General features: G+C 44.4%; 1 long non-coding RNA gene across 2 annotated transcripts in view; it reads left to right on the forward strand.

Annotated features, from left to right (window-relative positions):
• The window catches only part of LOC149433820 (uncharacterized), an 83,270-nt gene that overhangs the window by 9,634 nt on the left and 52,609 nt on the right, over positions 1-21,027 (forward strand). For both annotated transcript variants that reach the window (XR_016308844.1, XR_016308845.1), the window contains exon 3: positions 17,966-18,070. This is a non-coding gene — a long non-coding RNA (uncharacterized LOC149433820). The remainder of the gene's footprint in view (positions 1-17,965; positions 18,071-21,027) is intronic.

A 21,027-nucleotide genomic window follows, 5' to 3' on the forward strand; every position in this document is an offset into this window, starting at 1 on the left:
TCTCACTTCTCTCTTTCCTCTTTCTTATACTTCTCTCGCTCTTCCTTCTCTCTCTCCCCTCTTTCTTCCCTCTCTCTCTCTTCCCTCTCTTCCCTCTCTCTCTTTCCCCCCTCTCTCTTCCCCCTCTCTCTTCCCTTTCTCTCTTCTCTCCTCTCTCTCTCTTCTCTTCCTTCTCTCTCTCCTCTCCTCTTTCTCTTCTCTTTTTTTTCTCTTCTCTCCTCCTTCTCTTCTCTCTTTTTTCTCTTCTCTCTTCTGTCTCTTCTCTCTTTTTTCTCTTCTCTCCTCTTTCTCTTCTCTTTTTTTTTTCTTCTCTCCTCTTCCTCTTCTCTCTTTTTTCTCTTCTTTCCTCTCTCCTCTCTCTCCTTTCTCTCTTCCCTCTCTCTCTTCTCTTCCTTCTCTCTCTTCTCTCCTCTTTCTCTTCTCTCTTTTTTCTCTTCTCTCCTCTTTCTCTTCTCTCTTTGTTCCTCTTCTCTCCTCTATCTCCTCTCTCTCTTCCCTCTTTTCTCTCTTCCCTCTTTTCTCTCTTCCCTCTCTTCTCTCTTCCCTCTCTTCTCTCTTCCCTCTCTTCTCTCTTCCCCATCTTCCCTCTGTTTTTCTCCTCTCTCTCTCTTCTCTCTCTTCCCCCTTTCCCCCTCCCCCTCCCCCCTCTCTCTTCTGTCTCTCTCTTCCTTCTCTTCTCACTTCTCTCTCTCTCTCTCCTCTTTCTCTTACCTCTCTCGCTCTTCCCTCTCTCTCTATCTTCCCTCTCTCTCCCCCCTTTCTTCCCTCTCTTCTCTCTTCCCTCTCTTCTCTCTTCATCTTCCCTTTCTATCTTCCCCCCCTCTGTCTTTCCTCTCTCTCATCCCTCTCTCTTCTCTCTTTTCTCTGTTCCCTCTCTCTCTTCTCTCCTTTCTCTCTTCCCTCTCTCTCTCCCCTCTTTCTTCCCTCTCTCTCTCTCTTCCCTCTCTCTCTTTTCTCTCCTCTCCTCTCTCTTCCCTCTCTTCTCTCTTCCCTCTCTCTTTTTATCTTCCCTTTCTCTCTTTTCCCCCCTCTGTCTTCCCTCTCTCTCTCGTCCCTCTCTCTCTTCTCTCCTTTCTCTCTTCCCTCTTTCTCTTCTCTCTTTTTTCTCTTCTCTCCTCTTTCTCTTCTCTCTTTTTTCTCCTCTCTCCTCTCTCTCCTCTCCTCTCTCTTCTCTCCTCTCTCTTCCCTCTCCTCTCTTTTCCCTCTCTTCTCTTTTCCCTCTCCTCTCTCTCTTCCCTCTCTTCTCTCTTCCTTCTCTTCTGTCTTCCCCCTCTTCTCTCTTTCTCTCTCTTCTCTCTTCCCCGGCGTCCCTCGCTTTTTCTCCTCTCTCTCTTCCTTCTCTCTCTTCCCTCTCTCTCTTCCCTCTCTCTTCTCTCTCTCTCCCCCCTCTCCCCCTCCCTCTCTCCCCCCTCTCCCCCCTCCCTCTCTCCCTCCTCTCTCTTCCCTTCCCCCCCTATCTTCCCTCCCTCTCTCTTGTTTTTCTCTCTTCCTTCTCTTCTCTCTTCCCTCTCTTCTCTCTTCCCTCTCTTCTCTCTTCCCACTCTTCTCTCTTCCCACTCTTCCCTCTCTTCTCTCATCCCTCCCTCGCTCTTCCTCCTCTCTCTCTCTTCCCCCTCTCTCTCTCGTTTCCCTCTCTTCCCCCCCCCCCCTCTCTTTCTTCTCTCTCCCCTCTCTTCTGTCTTCCCTTTCTCTATCCTCTCTCCCCCTCTCTTCCCTCTCTTCTATCTTCCCTCTCTTCTATCTTCCCTCTCTTCCCTCTTCCCTCTCTTCTCTCTTCCCTCTCTTCCCTCTTCCCTCTCTTCTCTCTTCCCTCTCTCTCTTTCTCTTCCCTTTCTCTCTCTTCCTCTTCCCTTTCTCTCTCTTCCCCCCCTCTCTTCCCTCTCTCTCTTCCCTCTCTTCTCACCTCTCTTCCCTCTCTCTCCCCTCCTCTCCTCTCTCTCTCTCTCCTCTCCGCTCTCTCTCTCCTCTCTCTCTCTTCTCTTCCCTCTTTCTTCTCTTCCCTCTCTCTCTTCTCTTCCCTCTCTTCCTCCTTTTCCCTCTCTCTTTCTCCTTTCTCTCTTCCTTCTCTCTCTCCTCTCTCTCTCTCTCTCTCCTCACCCTCTCTTCCCTCTCTCTTTCTCTCTCCCCCCTCTCTTATCTCTTTTACCCTCTCTCTCTTCTCTCCTTTCTCTCTTCCCTCTTTTCTCTCTTCCCTCTCTTCTTTATTCCCCCTCTCCCCTCTCTCTTCTCTCTCTCTTCTCTCTCTTTTCTCTTTTCTCTCTCTCCTCTCTCTTCTCTCTCTTTTCTCTTCTTCCCTCTCTCTCTTTTTCCTCTCTCTTCTCTCCTCTCTCTCTTTCCTCTCTTCTCTCTCTTCTCTCCTCTCTCTCTCCTCTTTCTCTCTTTCTTCTCTCCTCTCCTCTCTCTTTCTTCCCTCCTCTCCTCTCTCTTTCTTCCCTCTCTTCTTCCATCTCTCTCTCTCCCTTTCTCAGATCGTATGGGGCTGCACACACTCACCTCTTCCAAGGGCTGCTTATCTCCAGGTAGCAAGAAGGAGAGAGGGGGGAAGATGTGTGCAGTCCCATACAATCTGTCAGTGTAGGGAGGGAGATCACACAGAACAGAACACAGCTCACCTCCTCCGGGCTCTTACATCTCCGACACTTCTCCTCTCCCCTCTCCAGGCTGTCCCCTGGTCCTGGCTCGCCAGCTGTTGGAGGGAGAGGTATATGAGCATCGCTCTGCAACTGCCCTCCTCCACATTGATCCTCCTGCTGTCTGGGCCACTGCAAGAGTACCGAAGGTACCCCACTGATAGCAGCCCTGCATGTCTCTGTCCGCCGCTGCTCAAAAGGCCCAAGTCAACCAGTGTGCAGCTTCTAGACTTCTCCAGTGGACTGCTAGCAGCACAGTGTGGTGGGGGCTACCATTAAACTAGTCCACCAGGTGTATAGTGCTACTGGTCCTTTTTGTAATTTTAGGGTGCTCTTCTGTGGCCCCTATGGAATGTACTGTGGCCATGTTTGGTCAATGTCAGTGACCATACTTGGGCAGTGGTGTCACTGCTATCCCAGTCTCTTGGGTAAGGTAGCCGAGGATTCCCAGCAATGTAAGTAATGTGCTGGTGACGGCGGCAGTTGCTAAGGACTCAGCAGATGCCAGCATCTGCTGCTTCGTTAGGAATCATTGCCACCAGAAAGCTGGTGGTAGAAATGTCCCCGGCTGTAAATCCGCTGTCAGTTACGATACCCGTTGTTGATTGTCATTGCCCAAATATGGCCAGTGACCATATTTTGACAGTGATGTCCCTGCTATTGCAGCCCCTTTTCTTACGTGGCCTCGTATTCCTAGCGGCGTTGCTGCATTTCTCTCCATCGCTCACTGAGAAATTCGAATCCTTGGATATTTGCTATATCAGCAAAATTGCTTATTTTAGATTCCTCATATTTGTCCTGCTCTATTAAGCTTTTCATGTCGATCTCCGATGACCATTCTACCTCCGGGCTCTGTGGAGAGGAAAAAAAAATGTTAATGATTTTAGATAATGCCTAATTGTCACTATATTGAATATTATTATTGGGCAGGTTCTAATATTTGCTATGTACTGAGTTAAAATCCTTTTAATAGGACCAGTCACGATTGGACATATTCATCAACATGAAAAATCATTATATTTGCTTTATAGATGCATGACTTATAAATGGTCCGATGTGGATTGTTTTTCCATCCAAAAGAGCAATCTATTGGATAACACTTGCACAACCCTAAAATCAATGCAGCTCCTCATTCATGCCAGTGGGGGGCAGAATAGAGAATGCAAAACAGCAGACATAGCAAAATTACAGACGTGACCCCATTTCCTGGTCATATACTTACATGTTCCATGGCGTATGGTGGACTTATTCTCCCAGCTTCCAGGTCATCCCAGTTTATCGTTGAGAAGAATGCGTGGTGTCGCAGATTTGTGAACGAAGACCTGGGATCAGGAAAGGTTGAAAGCTATATATGAAAAAAAAATAGATCATTAACATCCCAAAAGCAATAACTAAACAGTTTAATTTAGCCAATTTTATAGAACAAATAAACTTTTTCTATCTCTGGCTAAAGTAGGGCATTTACTTACCTCTCCTATGAGGTCCTGGAGTTGGGTATTGTCGCCAATGCATTTATTTACTTTGTTGACGAGCAGATTGCCAAAACACGAGTAGTCGCTGTGAAAGGCCATCGGTGTATTCTGATTGACCTGGCAGTGTGCAGTTTGTACTATAGATGCCAATCCACAGTCGATAATCTTGATATGTCCGGTGCTATCCACGAGGACGTTGCCAAAATGTAAGTCACTGTAAAGAAGAAGAAAAAAAAAGTAAGCTGTCTGCTCCAGACTTTTTTATGAGCTAGAATATGGGTATCCAAACTTTCAAAACACAGGGCCAGATTACTGTCCTTCACTTTCAGGAGGGCGAACCTTTGCTGTGAGAGTATACAATGCCTCAGGCTACGTGGTCATTGGGAATAAGACTATTGCATAGCGCCTGTGGTCAGTAGGAGAAGGAATAGGGTCCCATCATTGGTATTACCAGGAGGAAAAGTACCCTATTGTTGGTATCAATGGAGAGAATAGTGACCTATTGTTTGTGTCAGTGGGAGGAGTAGTGCCTCATCATTGGTGTCAGTGGGAGGAAAAGTGTCCTATTGGTGGTGTCAGTGGGAGGAATAGTGCCCCATCACTGATGTCAGTGGGAGGAATAGTTCCCCATCATTGGTAACAGTGGGAGGAATAGCGCCCCATCATTGATGTCAGTGGGAGTAATAGCGCCCCATCATTGAAGTCAGTGGGAGGAATAGCGCCCCATCATTGAAGTAAGTGGGAGGAATAGTGCTCCTATCATTGGTGTCAGTAGGAGGAATAGTGCCCCATCATTGGTGTCAGTGGGGGGAATAGTGCCCCATCATTGGTGTAAGTGGGAGGAATAGCGCCCCATCATTGATGTCAGTGGGAGTAATAGCGCCCCATCATTGATGTCAGTGGAAGTAATAGCGCCCCATCACTGAAGTCAGTGAGAGGAATAATGTCCTAAAGTTGGTGGCAGTGGGAAGAACAGTGCCCCATAATTGGTGTCAGTGGGAGGAATAATTCCCAATTGTTGGTTTCAGTGGGAGGAATAATTCCCAATTGTTGGTGTCAGTGGGAGGAATAGTTCCCCAGGGCCTGAATAAAGCAAGCAAAGGACCACATCTGACCTGCAGGCCGCAGTTTGGAGAACATTGAGTTAAAACTATAATATATAATGGATAATAACTTACTTGTGTGCAAAGCCTCTGGAATGAAGAAATTGAAGGCCACACAGGAGCTCCGCCGCAATAAATCTGATGGAAACAGAAGAAAATATTTATTAGTGATAAACTTACAGTAACTAGATCCCTGATTAATATTACCTCATCCTAATGCTAGTAGAAATAGGTATATTTTTGAAGACATCTTGTATATTGTTAAATCATTTTAACAAAACATTGCCATAGGGGGGTCTTTATTTTTTTATATGCATAATGCTTTTTTATTTGGCTATAAGCAAACCCCGATGGGTTTTCATTAAGGTGTTATTGCTGGTTTTAAAGTACTAATGAAACGAATGTTGTCCAGCTAAGGACACAACCAGGAATGTATTCATTATACCAATCTCTTATTAGTTAGATCTTCCCGAATCCTATCCCATAGGTAATGTCAGTCTAATGCTACCCATGGATATTCGAGTATATTGTTGGTAAGAGTGAACTACGATCTCAGGCGCATGAGTCCCTCCCATTACTTTTGGCAGACTACTATTGTCGGTATGAATTCTGGCCCAGTATCTAACGTTGCTTCCCCCTATTAGAGATATAGGAAATGTCTGGCATCTTAGCCATCCTCTTTTCCTATTCCTTCTGCATTTTCTAAAGAAAAAAATGTTGAATCAATCCAAATATGGCATTTAAAAGCAAGGCACCTGACAAGTGTACCTGGGGGTGGTTAGGTAAAGCAGGCACATCCAATCATCCCCTTTGATACGGAGGCCTCATAGTTTAAAAGTGATCTGTCTACAATTGGCATTGATTCTGCCTCCCTCCCCAATCCTAGTGAGCCCCATTATAGTACTTACCTTATGGTGTCAATATGCAGTCGCTTGTTATCATATAAGAAATATCGCAGGGTGTCACCATTCACAAACTCCATGACATAGAAAACGAAATCCTAGAAGACAAAACAGAGAAAAATTATAATGCATTCATTATTCATTATGAGAGTCCATATTCAACCCTTCACCTTTGTCTTCTCTCCTTTGGAGACTTTTAGTGAAAAATTTAGCAACATGTCTGTGAAGAGTCTCATTTATTCGGGTTATTTTATAGCTAAAAATAGTCACATTTATTGGGCTTGTTCTGTGATGATGAAGATGTTATGCCCCTTTTACAAGCAGCAAGAACCGAAGAACCTGCTTGGAGGACCATCAAAAACTCTTCAAGGTTACAGAACCAGTCCGGTTAACTAACATTTACCAACACAAGTGATTAGAGCTATAAGGGGTCGGAGAATGTCTTATTCTAATTGAGTCGGACTCTTCTAAAATTCCACCAAATATGTAAAAGATAAAGATACTTACCCTTGTCTGGAAAGTAGCAAATAATTGCGGGAAGAACCTGCAACCTTCCGTCGCTACCATGGCTTGGCATTCTATCAAAACTATATTGGAACGGTGCAAAAGTTTTTTGGCCATTTTTATTGCCAGCAGCTGATCGACAGCAGGATGTGATGCCAAAAATACCTGAAGGAGAATGAAGAAAAAGATATTAGTATTGTCAATTCAGTGTCGGCTCACCCACCCATGATATTTCTTTTTTGGGTCAGATGTAAATAAGCCAATCACCCGATGTCTCTTTACATCTCACATGGTCTCCAGTGTAGAAATGTACCCACTGGAGCTCCCATCTGCACTCTCCCTTTTTTTCTGACAGCTTACCCATTCTATTCGATAGAAATTCAATGGAAAATCCACAAGGGAGAGTGAAACCCCTTCCTGCTCATGGAAATTCAATGGAAAATCCTCCGGGGAGAGTGAAACCCCTTCCTGCCCATGGAAATTTAATGGAAAATCCACCAGGGAGAGTGAAACCCCTTCCTGCCCATGGAAATTTAATGGAAAATCCACCAGGGAGAGTGAAACCCCTTCCTGCTCATGGAAATTCAATGGAAAATCCTCCGGGGAGAGTGAAACCCCTTCCTGCCCATGGAAATTCAATGGAAAATCCACCAGGGAGAGTGAAACCCCTTCCTGCCCATGGAAATTCAATGGAAAATCCACCAGGGAGAGTGAAACCCCTTCCTGCCCTTCCCTATCTTGTGTTAAATTATAAAATGGCATCAGTGGTTTTGGCGTGATTCACACTTTTTTTGAGCATTAAATTGCATTCTATTCTAATTATTGTAAACCCAAAAAATTTTCTTTTCCTTTTTGTATTTCATATTTGCTTTTTACATAAAGATCTTACTTGTTATTGTAAGCCCCATTTAAAACAGTGCAACTTGTCCTGTGATTTGACAGTTCCACATTGCATGGCAAGTCTTCCATGAAGTGGCACAGATGTCAGGCAAGCCGCATGTGAAATTGCATCAGGTCTGCAGCTTCGAAATCACTCTACTTCAAGTAAAGTAGCACGATTTCAATATCGCATTCCTCTGAATTACCTGGGTGATATTGCCAGTTCCCCACGTAATGGTTGTAAACTGACCACGCTAAGCATCTGTGTTAGCGTGGTCAGTTTGCATCCTCTGTCACTACGTACTGAGATACAAGTAAGCCGTGCAAGCGCACATCTTGCCTATATCTTCAATGGTCAATGCAGTCAGGACCACCCCCGACCCCCACCTATCCCTCCTCCTTTAACAGTGACATGTAATCTTAGGCAGATGCGCCCACCCGCAGGTCCGTGATGTGCTCAGCAAGGAAGAACGATCACATGACCTGCAGATTAGACCAGCGGAAAAGGTATAATATTTTTTTTTTTACAAATACATATGTGCAGTACCTATTCACCTATTTAAATTTGAATTCTGACTAGCTTGCAATTACAACTACTTTAAGTCAGCCTTTCTTTTTAATGGGCTGCATAATGCACCATGTGCAACCGGAAATGGTGCATGCATTATATTTGGTAACACAGAGGTAGCGCCGTACCGTGAGCTGTGATGTGCTGGAGCTCACATGCATTGAGGTGCCATTTAGAATGAATGGCACTGCAATGCCCAAATGCAAATACAGTGTGACCCAGTCTTTAAAAAAGATACTTTCTCTTCACAAAGAAGCTGCTTTTCAGCTATTTGCTTGAACTCTGTTGCACACTGTTGCGCTGAGGCAAATTCCATGTGCAAAAACACGTTATATGCATTTGTGAGCCGCAGTTCATTCTTAATGTAGAACTCCAGCTTAACCCTAACTGGCTTTATAATGCTCCCTCCCCCTCCTAACACCTATGCTGTTTATCCTGTGTAGAAAAGATGCGTATGCTTCCCTTTTTTTCAGCCCATTCTGGTCCGGTCATGTGATCCGACTCCTCTGAGTCAGCCAGTAGTGGCTGCAGGGGAAAGGAGGGGGCATTGACAATGGCTGGGACTTTGGTGCCAATAGGTGACATCACTGCTCCAGGGTTTACCAGTCTTTGTTGATTGCTCTATCCTCTCCCCACATGATGGGACCAGAGCGGGCTGCAAATAGGTAAGTATATACTTCTTTCTTACACAGCTTAGTCAGCATAGGTGTTAGGAGGGGCGAGGGGACATTATTAAGGGTACTGAGATTTAAGCTGGAGTTCTACTTTAATGGCACCCAACACACCCTACTAATGCACCTATTATGGGGAATCTTGGAGAATTAGGCTGCCTATTTACATGAATGGGCTGCCTCAACATGATGCACTTCATGGCATAACTATAACTGGTGGTAAAACACTACAACTGTGTGAATCCAGCCTTGAGTTATCACGCCTCCCTTCTATACAGGATCCCTATCTATTATATGGGTATGAATAAAAACATTTGTGAATCTGATCACTTACTTTTCCAAACGCTCCCTCTCCAATAAGTTTATGATATTTGAAGCTTTCTACTGTCAAAGGGACATCAGGCAGGATCTGGCTGACTTCTAAAGAGGAAAAAAAAGGGGGTTAGTTTATCTCCACCTACGTTTTTTTCAATGATATTTCTTGAGTTTTTCCAAGTATACAATATAAAGTTAACTGAACGAGTGTCTGTTGTGAAGTGACTACATACTACCCAATTATTCCTATCGGTGAGACGTATCCGGCAGAACAGTATTCAGTACAAGAGCTGCACTCAAGGGGCCGGGGTGATTTATTAGTGGACAAGTTCTTTAAAAGTTAGCTTATCCTTCAAAGGAATTTTTTTTCTGATACCAAAGTAACTTTATTGCAATAGAAAAGAGTCACCTTAGTTAGAAGGGACTCATATTAGGGGATACCAGACACCCATCAGCAGTGCTGGGTTATAGTAGATACCATATATGGTGACCATTAAGACAGTATATTATAAGTCCCCACTGGCAATAAAGGCTATAATTAGGGATTTGCTATATTAACTGCTTTTCAGCCCCTAGTGGGGGGCTGGGGGGAGGAGCCTCCATCAAAAATTTCCTTTGGGGTCCTGTGTCATCTATTTAGATGTGTAATAAGTTCCCGCCAATATGAAACATCTCTAAATAATGGATCTTGTTCAGCTAACTTACATTGTTCATATTATTTACAATCCTTACGTTTTGAAGTAGTTTCTTCTTTCTCTCTGTCTTGCTCTTCATTTTCTTCCTCTCTCTCTTCGGCCTCTTCGGTATCTTTTAGCTCAACCACAGTCTCTACAGGTGTGCTAAACTGTTGATCTGCAGAACCATAGGTACTGTCTGAGCTTGGATCCCTCTCTGTAGTGGTTGTGGATTCAGTCCCATCTGGGGGGATGGGCACAGTCTCCACAACATCTTTGGCATTGGTGGATTGGATCTCACTTCTTTGGTCCAACTCATGGTCCATAGTAGCACTGATCTCAATCCTGCTTTCTGGGATAGATTCAGTCTCTGTAGGGATGCTGATCTCTATCCTATTTTTTAGCTCAGTCTCCACAATGTGTGCAGGTTCGGTGTATTGGGTTGTGTCTTCTGAGTCAGTTTCCTTGCTTGTAGACGAAGGGATCTCAATCACCGTATCTGGTACATAGGTACCATCTGAGCAGGATTCCCTCGTTGTTGTGGTTGTGGATTCAGTCCCATCTGGCGGGATGGGCACAGTCTCCACAATGTCTTTTGCGTTGGTGGATTGGATCTCGCTTCTTCGGTCTGACTCATTGTCCGTAGTAGTGGTGATGTCAATCCCACTTCCTGGGATGATCACAGCCCCTGTATGGACACCCATATATATGGTATATATTAGCTTAGCCACAATCTGTGCAGCCCTGGGGAAGACCCGTTCACCTGCTGGTACATAGGTAGTGTCTGAGCTGGGATCCCTCTCTGTAGTGGTTGTGGATTCAGTCTCATCTGCCGGGATGGACACAGTCTCTGTAGGGATGCTGATTTCTAGCCCATCCATTGGTGCAGCCACAGTCTCTGCAGATGGGTTGAACACCAGCTCCTCTGCGGTCTGTTGGTGGGCAATGTTTGTGCCTCTGGTAGTCTCCATCTCCATTTCTGAGACGGTCACATTGTCATCAGTGATAGCAGAAGGGATCACATTAATTTCTGTAGAAATAAAAAATAGATTAGCTTCTATTCATGGATTTGTTTTCCTAGACTATCAACTAGTACAGAACTAACCAAATATATCACAAGACTGGCTGAGCAGAATTAAAGCTCAAATGTCCAGTTGCCTTTTTAAAAATCAATTTCTATTATTTTTTTTTTTTGCAAGGTGTATGTATACTCCAAAAGTAGAGTAGGGAAAAGTTAAAACCAATATCAGGCTATCTTTTGCCATCTGTGTCCCGCTGAGGAAATTCCCCTTCTCTTCCTGTCCTGGCCATGCAACAGGAAGTGAAAGGAAATCCCTCCAAAGTGATAAGAAATTCCCATCTTGTGCAGTTATAACATTGTTCTACTCTGGGGAAATGATCAGGTTTTTTTTTCTTGCACATTATGATTGCTTATACCAGTGAATTACACAGGTAAAAGCAACCATAATTACTGAATGAAATTGATTCATTCAGTGTCTACTATTATGGTTATCTGTGATTGGCCACAGCTAATTACATGATACAGATGGGCCATGATTGACCCTGTATGTACCATGACCAATCACAATAGTATACAATGGATGGCATGAATGAACGCCATCCATTGTATACAATTGTAATGTGATCTGATGTGATTGGTCACAGCAATCATATGAAACTGGCAGTGGCTGGTACATTGATGGGCCAGATACAGAGGGCAACAAATCTCACTGCAGTGTGGACTGTGGCGGCGCGCACAGGTCGCGTTCCAGAAGGACATCATATGAATTTAATACTGAATGGTGAAAGTCCCACCTGGCCGATTGTCAGCTGACGGCCAGGTGAGACTTTCACCATTCCGGGTGGACGTCATAGGATGTCCTCCCAGAACGCACCTCTGGGTTGGTGAGATCTTTTACCCACTGTGTCCGACCGATCAGTATACTGGCTGTTAAAGACCTACCCTGATCCCTAGTTCTGGTAACAAATACAAAAAAAATATATATGGATGAAATCCCCAGAAATAATATTTTGACGGCTTCTAACCCATAACTGCTCTTTTGTAATGAAAACAAATATATTTTGGCTCCAAATACTACTAAATCTGCCCAATCCAACAATGCTACATGTAATACGACACTGTCAGAGCTTCAACTAGGAAAGGCAGAAGATGGGATGCTGTTAATAAACCCTTCTGTGCCACCTTTCCCTCGTTCTAACAGTCAGTGCGGGCATCCTCTCCAAGAGCCTGATTTGGAATTTCAGCCGGTATGCAGAGGATGCTGTGAATGTAATGAAAAGAAGTGCTACAGCAGCTTACAGTATACAGATTGTGGATTTTTTTTTTCTTATAACGTGAATGCAAAACAAGCTATTTGAAAGGTAAATGTACTTCCAACTGTCACTTCCCCTGTGCAGGTTTTAAATGTATAGTAAGGCTGTGATTGGTTGCTGCTGGAAGGTGTGGTCTCAGTTCTGGCACCTGCACCCCCCCCCCCCCCATAGAACAGAGTAAGCCCTCATGCACACTTAGCGTTTTTACAGCGGCTGTGTTTGGAATTTGACATTTTTTTTCTACAGCCAATAAACCCCCCAGCATGTTATCCTATGTGTCCATACACACATAGACTGGAATCAACGTTTTTTTTTAGCAGCGATGATTTTTGGCTGGAAAAAACCCTCAAAACTAGCGGGTTTCTAGAAGAGTTTTTCAGCTGTAAAAACGCTCTAACAGTGAAAAACGCTGTAAAATGCCGCAAAATCTGCATTTTTGGACCTTCTTTTCCAAAAAAAAATTTTTTTTTTGCTAAACAAAGCTAAATAAAACTAACACGGGAAAACGCCGCTAATGCAAAAACGCTTAAAAAAGCTGAAAAACTCATGTTTGTAATGTGACTTTACACAGCTAGATTTTGGATTTTTCTTCTATAATGTGAATGCAAAACAAGCTATTTGAAAGGCAGATGTACTTCCAACTGTCACTTCCCCTGTGCAGGTTTTAAATGTATAGGAAGGCTGTGATTGGTTGCTGCTGGAAGGTGTGGTCTCAGCTCTGGCACCTGCACCCCCCCCCCTTTCTTATGGAACAGAGTAATTGTAACACTTCTGCTAGTTTGGATGACACCTCACTTTCTATATCTGGGGTAATGGCCTCCAGGACACATACAGGGGTATGCAATAAAGATACGACAGGGCTTCTAACCCCTCAACATGCTTTCTTAACCTACAAAATACATTTGGGCTTTAGATGCACTTTAACCGCTTGAGTATGAGCCGGAAAATCTCCAGTTTGACTGACAATCACTCCGCCATGCAGCACTTAGCACAAATTAATGTTATATATTTTTTAGACAGATATGCCTCATTTATACAGGTGGCATGGGGGTTGGTAAAAATCGGCAATTGAGCCACGATCCCCCCTCCCAACTACCAAGCTGCAAGTTAACATGGCTATCTGGCAGGAAAAATTTATAGTTGCATTTGGCAGATGGTGCCATTGCCAAGCACAACCCATTAAATGACACCAGGTGGGGGAGGTCAGATAGAAGAGATCACCAGCCCTGGACTGATGGGTTATAGGGTGTCTGATACTTGTGGTGCCCTGGAGAAGATGGGAGCGCTGGGGAGTTGGGTACAATGCCTCGGCCCCATAAACTCCAGCCTTTGTCTCTGATAAATGGAATAACTTGCAGAGTATAGTCAGTGATCAGTGATTGGGTGTAATATAAGCCACTGGCCACCAATAGGAATAGGGGACTATAATTAGGGGTGTGGTCTGTAATCTACTTTTCATTAATAGGAAGATACAATGTAACAAAAATAAAATGGATCAGCCAGCTTGTATGTTGTAGCGATCATAAATCTTACCTTCTGGATCCCTATCTGCTCTCTTCTTCTTTTTATGATGGAACAGACGTCGGAAAAAAGCCCCAACCCGGCCAATAAATGGCCAACGCTTGCCCTCAGGGGTGGGATTCTGATGGGCAGGCTGGGCAGAATCTCTGCTGGGGTCGGGCCTAATTTCCATATCCTGTCTGTTATCTGTAGGTTCGTCTCTGTTCTCTGTAGGTTCGTCTCTGGTCTCTGTAGGTTCCTCTCTGATGATAAATGGAGAAACAAACGTATTCCTGGTAACCATGCGGTTTATCATGCGGTTCATCATGGGATTCATTTTCAAAAATATGAAGTTCTCTCTGGACACACAAGACGCACAACCTCCTCCTTCCTCCGTAGTCTATAGACTGACTGACCAGTTCAATCAATTGTTTACTCCCCTGTGCACTGTGATGTCATCACCTTTCTGGGCATGCTCAGTAGATTTGCACTGTGATGTCATCACCTGGCCAGGCTGGCTAGCCGCACACTTTTCCACAGCAAGGATTTGAACTGTCTAGGAGAGTGCTGATTGGTTGATCGGTTGCTCTGGATCGTTTGCTCAGGTCTGCCAACTGCCTGTGATCCCTGATGGACAGGAGAAAGCCTCACACTGAACTGACATCAGCCTATTGATTTGGTCATCATTTCGGTATTATATAAGATAACAAAACGATTTCTTGTGGTGATATTGTCATAGGATTTTTCTAAATGATTTTTATGCAATTTACAGACAAAAATAAAACAAAATCCTATAGTGATTGATAATTCTGTATTTATTTTTATAAACATCACATTCCCCACAAAGAAGGGGATTTCGATGTCATTGTGTCTATGGATGTCTCTGTGGGGGATATGATTCTCCTATATATGTATTGTACATTCAGTCTGCTGTGTACTATGGGAATGACTTGTGTTGTTGCTAGGAGCTGGGAGCGGTTGCTATGGGCTCTCCATGGTGGGTTTCTAGTATTGGGTCGGTGTCTCTGTAACTTCATATATATTCAGCACCGGGCCAATGTTCTCCATATGTGTGTGTATACTTCTGTATGATACATGATTGGATTCACACTGGATCTAAGGACTGTCAATGGTTGCTATGGGGTGTGCATTGTTATTATGGGATGTGTAGAGGTGGCTTTCTAGTAATGGGTTGATGTCTATGTAACTGTATATATTGTACAATAACAACTCAGCACTGTTACTATGGAGATATATATTATTATTATTATTTTATTTTTATTATTATCTTTATTATTAGTATTTTTTTTTTCAACACCAGGGCAATGTTGTTCTTATGTGTGTGTATATATAGACTGTGTATTGTATTATATATATATATATATATATATATTACGCTGTGGACTTATATACAGTATATTCATCACTGGGGCAATGTTGTTTTTATGTGTGTATATATATATATATATATATAGTGGTGGCAAGGCGTTTTTTTCTGTACCATGACATGTGAGTGGGCATTTTAATTGATTTTATATTTAATAATAAACATGTTACACTATGGAGAATGCTCTGTTTTATCTCTTTGACCGTGTGGCTCTGTGGGGAGTGTGAACCAGCATCCTGTGCAACATCTTGATCTGGACGTGTCCTCGTGGTGGGAGTTTTAAGGGTAGCTGGCCCTTGTGGTCACTTCTTGAAGGTGAGGGGGCATTACAGCCATTAAGGATTCCTATCACCCAGCTTGGAGATCACCTATCACGAGCACCTACGTGTTTGTTTGGAGTTTTTTTGTGCAATTTGGGACTTTAATATTTTATATGTGCAGCTGTATGTCGACCTACGGTGCTGTCTGGACATTTAGTGTTTGTGCATATGTTTACACCTATAGAAGGGAGAGTCTTTCACGGTTTTATTGCACAGTTGTTGTGTTTTTTCCTTTGAGGGGTCACCTATATATATACATTTATTATTAGTCCCCTATGTGGACAGGGGGAGGTTGGCTTGCTCTTCGGTTTTCCATTTGGAAAACGGGTCCATGTTTTTTTTCCACAGGATTCACCTGTTGCACGTTTTGTCACTTTTTGATTGATCTGATTTCAGCAGCACTTATATGTTCACCTCACCTTTTTATATATATATTGTTTGCTTATTAATCTGATTGTTAGCGCTTCACCATGTTTTATTTATTTATATATATATTACGCTGTGGACTTATATATACAGTATATTCATCACTGGGGCAATGTTGTTTGTATGTGTTTATATATATTACACTGTGTGTGGCACCCTGTTGCTATGGACAATGAGCGGTTGCTATGGGCTCTCCATGGAAGTGTAAAGGTAGGTTTCCTAGTAATGGGTTGTTATCTCTGTGACTATATATGATGTACATTGGGGTTATGGGGTATATACTGTATGTTGTACACCAGGGGCCAGGCGGGCGCCATGTTTATGGAGGGCTCTGCTGATGTAGAGGTTGGGGCCTCCTCACTGACAGGACTGATTACAGCTGAACAGAAGATTTGGCGTTGTCATCCCTCCAGCCAGCAGGGGGAGATAGAGAGCCTGTGCTGTGGAGTGAGGGCAGACGCCCTTCTTCCTGTATCTTTTTCCCATTGTCAACTGTCAGATGACAGAGGAGAAACTGAAGCTGCCTGCAGAGGACAGGGGTGTTATCAGTGAGTACATGGGGGAAGGTGGGGACAACCCAGCCCCCCAGAGTTCTGCTGACCCCCCCCTCCTCCACAGAACACCATCTCTATTCTTCAGCCCCCATATCTCCCGTTTTCCTCTGCCCCCCCCCCCCCATATCCTGTTCAGCCCCACCAGATCTCGCCTCCTTAGACCCCCCCCCCCACCCCCACCAGACCTCCTCTCCCCTCCTCAGATCCCCCTCTTCCCTCTGTCAAACATGATGGGGATCATTTTTGCTGCACATGTGTATACCCCATACGGCTTCTTTTGCATCTCGGGAAGTGAGTTGGGGGCAATTGGGAGCCAGTAAAAGTATGGCTCAGCCTCTAGTTTTTACCACCCCAAACTGCAATTGTAAACAAGGCCTTAGTGTTCGTTCTCATAGGCGGATGGAGGGCGGTAAAACCATCTTCTGCCCCCTGACCACTCACGTGTACAAAGAGATGCAGCTGCCCAGTGCTGTACATCCGCCATGGCCTGATACTTTGCTTTACAGCCACAGCAATAATGAATTGATATGGAGCCACCCTGTCACTGTGCAACACAGTGTGCCATTGGGTTAGTAGTATCTCCTCCCCACTGCCTACCAAACACCCTCTGAAAAGTGATCTGCACTATATACACACAGCGGGTAAAGTAGATGTGAACCCAAAATCTCATGTAGTATGTTTGTCATGGGGCCGTACTGTGTACAGGTTTCTCCAGGATTTTGTTTGATTTTGTGAATCTGGAGATCCTGCCAATAACAGCACTTCCTGCTTCAGGCTGACAACACCAAGCCAAGGGTTTTGTTGTGTAGTCAGTCCAATAAATGAATGAACCTCCTCAATACAACACATGTCCATGACGGATCAGTGTCCTGTATGCCGGGTGTAATTCTCAGTGTCTGTTCTTATTCGGCATGTATGGTCTCTGCACAGTCCCACTTCTCCTGTGACCTCCACATTCCCCGTATCTGTTCTTATTTGCTCGGAGCTCTGCACTCCTTCCTGTATCTCAATACTTCCTTTTCTGATGTCCGCTTTACATGTCTGCATGGAGTTGGCCAGGGATCTGTAGTGCTCTGTTGGCTACATGGAGGAGGTCTGTGGCGGTATTGGAATGTTACACTTCCTCCTCCCACATGCAGCCGCTATAGTGCTACAGTCTCTCATCCCCATCTATGTAGTCTGTCTGGGAAGGGAGAGGCGCTGCCATCTTGGATATGGGAAACAGGAAGCCTGCTCCCTGCTGCGCATGCATGAGCTTGTGTGGTGCTTTGCCAATGGCCTCCTGGCTGTCATGTGACATGTCACATAGTGTGATGATTGGAGAGGAGAGCAGAGATGGACCTTGACAGATCTTCCATTGTTTATTTGTGGGGGGGGTGAAGAGAGGACTCCACTGTATTCCTTAAAGCTGAAGTTTAATCTGCTATATTTTGCCTTACCTGGTTCCTCCTTTCCCTGCTCATCAACATGCTATTGGAACTAAAAGAATCTTACATATCTTCTTCTTATTATGTCATCACTGGGTCTATGTGCTTCTTTATGCAATGCAAGCAGATCATGGCTGGTGAGAGCCATAGAGCGAAAAAAAAAAATAACATAACACAATTCCGCTTGCTGATGGGGGGGGGGGAGTGTTAAAGCTGAACAAATCTTTGTAAGTTTATTTCCGCTTTAAAGGCTCCACCTTACACATGACTTCTAATATTTCTCCATTCATTCTTTTTAGGCCTTATACAGGTGCAACGTGTAAAGTCGTACAAAGTGCGGGAACATGACGAACTGTCACCGGAGAAGGCCGACACCCTGATAGTGACATAGAACAGCGATGACGGTAAGTGACGCTGACTTCACAGCACCGTGGTAGTTCATTGAGGACTACAAGCTGACAGTCGTGTGAGCCCCACACGGCCACATTGTTTTCAAATTTGACAGCTAACGAGGGGAGAGAAGATCCCCCACTAGCTGTCAAAGTGGGGATGGGGGGGCGGTCTGAACACAACATGTTACTCCCCGAATATGGGTGTAATATGTTACGAAAGGTGAACTTAGCCTTCATCCGCTTCCGACCGCCCCATAGGAGAGATACTACTACAGGGCGGCACGGGTGCGCAAAATCACTAACAGTTCTCCTCCCTGTCAGCTCGGGCACACTGCTCTGGGCACCGCCCCCTAGTAAAACACTCCCTGCACACAGTAAACCCTTTGATCGCTCCTCATGTTAACACCTTCCTGCCCAGTGCCATTAGTACAGTGTCAGTGCTGTTTTTTAGCACTGATCACTGTATTGTTGTCACTGGGGATATCAGTGACAGTTAGTCAGTCCCTCCCCCCCAGTGTCAGAATGCCTGCCGCTGTCCCGCTATAAGTCGCTGATTGCTGCCATTATTAGTAAAAATAAAAAATCCCAGTGTATATATACTGCTATTTGTAAACTCTATAACTTTCAAGTAAACCAATTAAATTACACGTATTGGGATGTTTTCTTTAGCAAAGACATGGAGCCGAATACATTTTGGCCTAAATTTATGAGGAAATTTGATCTTTTAAATTTTTTTACTGGACATGTTTAATAGCAAAAAGTCAAAAATATTGTTTTTTTTCTCAAAATTGTCAGCGTAAGAAAAAACGCACAGGTGATCAAATACCACCGAAAGAAAGCTTTGTGGGTAAAAAAGGACGTAAATTTCATTTGGACGCAGTGTTGCATGACTGCGCAATTGTCAGTTAAAGTAACGCAGCGCTGTAATGCCAAAAATGGTCTGGTCAGGAAGGGGGGTAAATCCTCTGGAGGGCAAGTGGTTAATAAGGACACGGGCACAGTTTAAAAAAAAAAAATATGTTGCCCGTTAAGCAGGTTTCATGTACATGATGGATGAGAGGTAGCCTGATGTATACAGACACAAGTCTGCCAACCATAGATCCAATATGGGTCCTCAAAAAGTGACCTCAGTCCTGTTCTGCTCCAATTCAGCGGGGGATGGGTTCATGGATTCCCTGTGTAACGGATCAGATGACGCCGCTAGAAAGAGCCTTTACAACTTTTATTTGTTGCTCTAATTGGACTTTGTATAAGCGAGACATGATTTTGCTGGGAAAAAAATGTGTGTGTGTATATATATATGTATGTGTGTGTGTGTATATATATATGTGTGTGTGTGTATTATTTTTTTATAAATAAACTCCACCCATCAAGGAATTTTGATATTTGCATAAAACCTCCCAAGATCCAGCTCAGGGATGTCCATTTCCTATCGCCCAACACCCGGGACATGTAGTTCCAGGTGCCAGGCAGGTAGTTTTTTTTTTTTTTTCCCCCTTAGCCCTGCTGTGGGCAAGCAGCAGGGCTCACCTGTCAGGTGGAAGTAATCAGACAGCAGCGCTGCTGCCGATAGCTTCCATACAGCCTACAGTGCCAGCCTCTCCCCTGCCCCCGCTATATGTCCCGGGCTCCGCTTGCCCATCTGCGGGCCCGAGACTGGTTCAGCGGGTGCCACGGGATGTGGTATAGGGGAGGTAGGAGGAGTACGGACACATCTGCTGCCCTCCCCTTCTTCTACTGATTCGGAAGTGATGTGACGTCACTTCCGGGTCCCGGTGCGATGTGCACTGCATTACATTCAGTGTAGTACAAGGGAGACATGCAGGGTCTTTTAGACCTGGTTTGCCCTTATATATTATAAAGTTTTGAAAGAAAATTGTACAATGTATGGCCAGCGTTAGACTCAATATCAAAAAGTTGAACATCTGAGACAGTAAATCCAGCTGTTAAAGTTAGTGTTCCGGGGCAGGTTAAGACGAGCAATTAAAGTGTTAGCTTACAGCCCCACTCTGGTCTCTGCCCCCTTCCCCAGCAGTGTTTTAGGCATTTTATTATTATTCTAAGCATTTTATTGCTTATTCTTTTTAGATGTTTTTAGGCCGGTCACATGATGTGCGGGGTCTTCTATGCCTTGTCTCTGGGTTGGGTGGTCCTCAGCAGTCCAGTTAGCACTGATCTGCATTATAAGGGCACCATGGTTTTGCACCAAAGCCGTTTTGTAGATAGAGGAGGGCATGACAAATTTGCTTTGCATCTAAGAGCCAGCTAAAAAAGTTAGGAGTCATTTTTTTTTAACCCCTTGCCTACTGGTTACTTTCGCCCCCTTCCTGTCCAGGCCAATTTTCAGCTTTCAGCGCTGTCACACTTTAAGCCCTGGTTCACATCTGTGCAGTCATGCAGGCTGTGATTTGCATGGGCAGGAGAGCCTATGCATTTGTATGGACTCCTGTACTCCACACAGGAACTGAGGTTCCCAGTACGGTTGCCATTTCCAGTGCGGGCGGTGTGCCATTAGAAATAATGGCACCTGCCTGCGGGTCCCGCATTCCTCTGTGTGGGTGGTGCGGCTGCAGGTATTCGTGTGGGTCCCGCAACGGCACCACACACATACAGATGTGAAGCGAGGGTAAACGACAGTTTCACAGTCATGCAACACCGCACCCAAATGATATTTTTATCTTTTTTTTTTTAGATAGAGCTTTCTTTTAGTCGATTTTAATCACCAATTGATTTTTTATTTGTTACTAAATACACAAAGGAAAGACTGAAAATAACCCCCAACCCCTTTTTCTTCAAAAAAGTAATTTTTCTTTACTGATGTGCGGTGATGAGGCTGCACCGCTGGGGCACTGATGAGGCAGCACTTATGGGGCACTGATGAGGCTGCACTAATGGGGCACTGATGGGGCTGCACTGATGGGGAACTGATGAGGCTGCACTGATGAGGCACTGGTGAAGCTAAAGATGAT

This window comes from Staurois parvus, unplaced genomic scaffold (assembly GCF_062004578.1).
Source record: "Staurois parvus isolate SC_StPar_1 unplaced genomic scaffold, SC_StPar_1.0 ptg001915l, whole genome shotgun sequence".
In the NCBI taxonomy this organism is placed as follows: Eukaryota; Metazoa; Chordata; class Amphibia; order Anura; family Ranidae; genus Staurois; species Staurois parvus.